This window comes from Patella vulgata, chromosome 4 (genome assembly GCF_932274485.2).
Source record: "Patella vulgata chromosome 4, xgPatVulg1.2, whole genome shotgun sequence".
Taxonomy (NCBI): Eukaryota; Metazoa; Mollusca; class Gastropoda; family Patellidae; genus Patella; species Patella vulgata.
The window spans coordinates 48,503,230-48,509,977 of NC_065882.2; the positions used below are offsets into that span (position 1 = coordinate 48,503,230).

Here is a 6,748-nt window from a genome sequence, read left to right on the forward strand (position 1 = left end):
AAAATTCACAGTACCGAAACAGCTTTAACCAGGGTTTCAAATGATATTTTAATGGAAATTGATAATAGAAAATGTACATTTTTAATTTTATTAGATTTATCTGCTGCTTTCGACACGGTGGATCATTCTATTCTATTACGTAGACTTCATTTTAAATTCGGTATTTGCGGCTCCGCTTTAAATCTTTTAGAGAGCTATCTTGTGGGTAGAAAACAGTGTATATTGTAAATCGTCGTCTGAATCTCTTTTGTCATCTGGGGTTCCTCACGGTTCCGTTCTTGGAACTTTTAGAGAGCTATCTTGTGGGTAGAAAACAGTGTATATTGTAAATCGTCGTCTGAATCTTTTTTGTCATCTGGGGTTCCTCACGGTTCCGTTCTTGGTCCGATTTTATTTACCCTTTATACGTCACCATTAGGTGATATTGTCAGAAAATATGGTCTCGGCTTTTATTTGTATGCCGATGCTACTCCATTTTATATTTCATTTACACCTAATTGTCCGTCTTCTTTCAACTTGAGAACTGTATTAGTGAAATTAGAAAATGGATGTCAAAGAACATACTAAAATTGAATGATGATAAAACCGAATATTTGCTTATTCTGCTCGTAATATTGGCGTAATTTTTGATATTTTTATGCTTCTGGGAGCTTAAGTAAATAATATTTGTAAATTGTGCTATTTTAATATCAGAAATATAGGTAAAATACGTAAATTTGTAACTGTAGAGGCCACTAAGTCACTTGTTAATTCTCTGGTCACTTATCGATTAGATAACTTTAATTCACTTTTAGTTGGTCTAAAGCTTATAGATAAATTACAAAAAATACAGAATACTACAGCTACACTTTAACTAAGAAATGCGACCCCACAACTCCTGTTTTATATAATTTACACTGGTTACCTGTTAAATATCGAATTGATTTTAAGATTTTATTACTTACTTTTAAATGTTTAAATAATTTAGCTCCTGTTTACCTCTCAGATCTGTTAGAACTTTATACACCTGGCCGAACATTACATGCATCAGATAAACTATTTTTAAAGCCCAAAACTGTTTAAATAGTCTCTTATTGTCAGCGCTCTTTTAGTTATCAAGCACCTGTTTTATGGAATAATCTACCATTAAGTTTAAGATGTTGTACATCTCTATGTTCTTTTAAAAACAGCTTAACACATTTATTTAATCAGGCTTTTATCTGACTCTGTATACAATGTTAACATGTCCATAATCTTGTTGTTTATTTGGGAGGGGGGGGGGGCGAATGGTTAGCACGTGCGCGCTGTATCATAAAGCCTGTCATTGAGTCAACTGGCGTGGTTTCGAATCCCCGGTTGTACGTAACAAGGAGTAGGGTCGCCTGTCCAACCTCGTGGGTTTTCTCTGGGTCCTCCGGTTTCCTCCCACTGCTAAAGACCCTTACGCGCAAGCGAATTATTGAAATAAAATTAAACCATATGTTAGTCCCGAAATGATCTAGTTTGTGTCGAGTGGACGTTTAACCCCATTTCTCTCTGTCTCTGTCTCTCTCTCTCTCTTGTTGTTTATTTATGATTATATTGTCACTTTGTAAAGTGCCCCTGAACATGTTATATTAAAGGGCGCGCTATAAATATGTTGTAATAATAATAATAATAAATAACAATCCCCTAGACCAGTTTTTTGCGTAGATTCCGAATCTGGGTAGTGATCGGGCGTTAGGGGGGCGTTTTCGAGATATGGGGGGTACAATGGGTGCCCGCGGGGGGGGGGGGGGGGGGGTAGCATGTCTTTTTGTTTAAAGAAATCATTTGGTTCAAAATTGACCTTAAAATGGTAAGGATGTCTATTTCGCCCGAGCAAAAACGCAAAATACAATTTGTTTCAGCGCTTCCATTAATTTGCAATGCGTAGAGGAGTAGGTAAGCTATTTTGGTGTCCTCGTGCTTTGTTGTCAGCTCTAGGATATTCTCGACACTTTCATACTAATCTTGATATATTTTTTGATCCAATCAAGATTAGTATTGAAAGTGTCGAGAATTTTTAAAGAGCTGGGACAGACAAATGATGTTTCTGATGACATAATTACTTGTTTAGAAAAAATTGTTTGTACCATGTACGGCGAAACTGGAAAAAAGATTTTCTGGGGGAATTTTAGTTGTGATGAAAAATAACAAACCTTTCTTTCTTTATTACCATCTTGCCTAAGTAGTCTTTTGCAGCACATTAAACGCAACAATTATGTTTTAAAAATATGGAGACAGGCTGGAACACAAATAGTCGAACAAGATGACCCTGCGATACAAGACTGAAATGAAGATTTACAATGTGAATGGGTATCTGAAGCATATCCAAAGGATATGTGCAAGCTATTGATTAGCCATAAAGAAGATATCTATCCCGCTCATATTATGAACTTTGATTTTGAATCTTCTGATGAAGACTAAGAATTAACTAATACCTAAACATGTCTCTAATTTACTGTGTTTTTTATGTACATTTTCAGATCTCTTTAAAAGTACCATTATAATTTAATATTATTATTTGGAATGACGAAATTGGTACTGAACGAAAAAGCAATCTGATTAAAATACAGATGTATATTTCGTTTCGTGTTTTTTATACTTTCGATGGCCTACACTACATGAAGATCTGACCAGTTGACTTGGAAGGTCACGTCAGGGGTCATTCGAGCGGCTTTTGACCTATGACGTCAGACATTGATTAATCAATGAGCGTTGACGTGCCTAGGGGTTTACCCACAGTTCCGTGCAGAGCACGTCAAGAACTCGCCGTAACAGACAGTTTCATTGACTAATTCCTCACATCAACTAGACCGCCTGTTATATAATAACTCTTCCAGATCCTAGTGTTGTGAAGACAAGTAAAACGAAATTTTGAACTATGAAAAACGAAACGAAATAGCATCTGTGTTTTAATCAGATTGAACGAAAAAGCTAAAGAGAAAACACTTTTTAGGTCAATTTTGAACTTAATGGTTTCTGTCCCAAAAATTACATTTTGTCCCCCCCCCCCGCCCCGCCCCATACAAAGGGAATCTTGCCCACATAATTAGAGATGTACAGCGGAATTAAAAATTAATGGTTTTTTACCAAGCTCTAAGAAAATCATCATTTAAATCTACGTGAACTCATTTCCCGCCAATTTACCCCCCCCCCCACCTCCATACACACACACCTGCTACCCGTACCCCATTTCCCCACAAATCAAAACAATTGTCCAGGGGCATCATATACACTTCTTTAGAGATGGACAGTCCTAAAAATTTATGTTTTATTACTATATAACATGATCATCATTTATATCAACATAATGCCATTTTCCCCCAATTGTAGACATTGAACCCCCCATATCTCGAAAACATGGTCTCATAAATTCACAACTCGGGTGGCGATTCCCTCCCCCCACCCCACCCCGTCCGCCACCGGACTATAATAGTGTATATTGTATGTGTGGTCCCTGTGACGTCATCGGCCAATAAACCGGGTAAAGACTGTAATTGAAAAATTGAAAAGCGTTTTCGGGTGTCCGATACTAAAATGCTAATATTTCGAATAATTTAATCAAGATTGCTGTAAAGTGTATAAAGTGACCACTGGCTATAAGTACAGAAAATTTCGTCTGGTGACCTAATGTGCACTTTAATATAATTCTACACGATTTGATTGTGTGAGAGAGAGAGAAATGGGGTTTAACGTCCACTTGACACAAACTATGTCATTTCGGGACTAACATATGGTTTAATTTTATTTCAATAATTCGCTTGTGCGTAGGGGTCTTTAGCAGTGCGAGGAAACCGGAGGACCCGGAGAAAACCCACGAGGTTGGACAGGCGATCCTACTCCTTGTCACGTACAACCGGGGATTCGAAAACACGCCAGTTGACTCAATGCCAGGCCTTATGATACAGCGAGAGCGTGCTAACCATTCGCCCCCCCCCCCCCCGATTTGATTGTCTAGTGCTTTTAAGTTATTGCCCATGGCTGTTCTCAAATCGAAGACAACCAAAACCCACACAGTTACCCCGTGTGCAGATGGACGTGTGCGTAAAACAAACTTAACATTTAGAAATCGGAGAAGAATTGTCCAAAAGGCAGGAGATGTCCTCTCTTATGATCACAGAAATATAACGTTTCATAATTATCCCAGTCTCAAAATCACCGAAGTATTGTGTTGATAGGATTTTTAACCCACTCCATTCCCGGGCAGTTTTATTTACCAGTGTTTACACGATTATATTAATACATTCGAATTAAATTTAATGGAACTGTCTAATCCACTTCAATATATAAGCCATGCGATTGTCTAGAGGGTTGATTATGGGCTTGGCATGTGAATAAATGTCTTAATATAACCTTTGAAGCCACGAAAAAGACTCACAAGGGGCAAATTTAACTCTTGCATAATAATCCCCCTTTAACTACTTAATATTAATAAGTGTGGTATACTTAACAATGAATGACAAGTAATTAAAGAAGAATTAAAATCATTTGTGTCCTGTAGACGTTTGGATTAAAGATTATCCAACTTTAACATAAAGACATATGTAACACATCATATTTAATTATATAATATTATGCAATCCAGCACAGAAATTATTAGGCTATCGAATCAAAAACGCATCGCCGCAACAACTTGTAAAACTTTATGAAGTAAAAAACATATTTTACTCTAAAAGAATCACGGTGGCTAAGTGGGTAAGACGCTGGCTCGCTAGTCTGAAGGTCGGGTGTTCGATCCAAGCAATGGCTGAGAAAGTTCATCCATGTTTTCCGGCGTGGTTCCCACATGTCAGTGATGCAGGAGAGTCTGACAAGGACAGCTGTCTAGTCGTTCGGATAGAACGAAAAACCGAGGTCCCGTGTACACATTGGCCGGCACGTAAAAGATCCCTTGACAGTTGGAATTCGACATAAGAGTAGGCCGTAGTGCAGCTATCCGGGCCAAATTTCCCCCATAGCATACTGTATGGCGTGTGCCCGTCTTCATTAGCCCAGTTCGGAACAGAACAGTAGGACATTAAACCTCATTTCATTTCATTTATTTCCTTATTTTTTATTGATATATTATTCATGTATAATTAGGCACTTCATACACCATTTAAAATAATATTAATTCCAGAGTCTAATTGCCTATATTTTCCAAGGTGTTGGACGTTAAAATTTAGTTGTGTTTTACTGGGAGAGAACTGTAGAAAAACTGCCAATTTATCATTTTTTCTTGGGTTATCGGGTTCTGAGAAACATTCATTTTGATCACAGTTCATGGTATACATTAAGTCTTCAAACCAAAATATAGTACCTGGTTGCTGTTCATATAAATGGTACGCGTCAAGTCCGAAATCTGTTTCCGTTTTAGAGACATCACACGATAACTGTTGGTGTAATGGAATAAGACCTTGTAGGAACTTTGACCCGGTCTTTGCCATCAGTATATTGAAATTGACTTGCCCACCTGTAGATATTTCAGTAGGATTCCTTAAGCTCGCAACTGTGTCGTATTTCCGAATTTCAATCGTTAGGGGTTTGAGCCAGATGACATTTTCGCGAAAAACAACGCCACCATATTGTAACAACAAATAAAAACTGTATTGAAGCAAGCTGTGCGTGGACGTGGGAAATTGCTCGAAGTCCACCGCTACAAACACAATTTGGGCATCTAACGTCTGCAATTTGTCCCAGAATTGACTCTTTGGCATATATTTTCCATGAAAAAATATAGATTTGAAACCACCGATTTTAACAGCACTATAGATGCTAACAAAAGTGAGAAAGGAGAACCTCTCTGCGATAACGTGTCCATTCAAGGGTATAAGATTATCAATGGACGAAATGGGCTCTACGGGGTTTTCACTGCCATATAAAATACTCCTGGCTAATTTAACAAAATGCGCATCACCATAAAGTATATCATCAACGTTAATATCATTCATAATTGCAACACACGAAAATAAATTCCGTGAACGGTAAAATCCCGCTATTGTTGGACAGTTAATAACTTCCGTGTTCCTATGGTGATTATTTTGTTTCTGTGATGTTTGTGACGCTTTTATTTTTATTTGTTTGGTAGGTGGGTTTCTGTAATGTTTGTTACACGTTGATTCATCGTGGTTGTTACATGTGTATTTTAATTTATCCACTACATGCCCGCGCGAAAGATTACTGATAACAATATTATGAGCTATAAATAAACCCGATATGTGGGTGTCAGTAAAACTTCTATCGGCGTAGAACTGTTGGCACAGTTGTACGTCTGGTTTTGGTTCAAAGGTCAAAATAGTCACTTCTCGTTGTAAGTCTTCAATCCAGGTGGCAGAGTTATGCTCACGTTTTGTCGGTAGTCGTACATAGTGAAATATGATTTCATCAGGTTGAATGATCTTCATGATGCCCATGATACTAAGGTAGTGTTTAAATGTAAAATAGTTCTCCATGCACCACATATAATGTACACTAATAAACGATGTTTGTTCTGCCAAACCAGTTTTGTGAGCTCCTGTTGACAATGTTTTGTAAATGTCCTCTGACACCAAAGACTCTCTTGGTAAAATATACGGATTATGAAGATTGTATGTTGCTCGACAAAAATAGCACTGGATTGCAACAGACACAGATAATAATAAGAACGACAATACAATCAAAAAGGACACAAAGTTTTTCGGTTGGCGCAAACGTTTTCTCATCTTTGTGTTGCAATATCGGATTGTGTGAATACTAATCCTCATATTCACTGTATCGAAGAAACGAG

At 37.6% G+C, this 6,748-nt stretch overlaps 1 protein-coding gene across 1 annotated transcript in view; it reads left to right on the forward strand.

The window, feature by feature from the left end:
- LOC126819050 (uncharacterized) overlaps nucleotides 1-6,748 on the forward strand; it is a 66,266-nt gene that overhangs the window by 15,793 nt on the left and 43,725 nt on the right. The gene's annotated exons all lie outside the window — the stretch shown is intronic.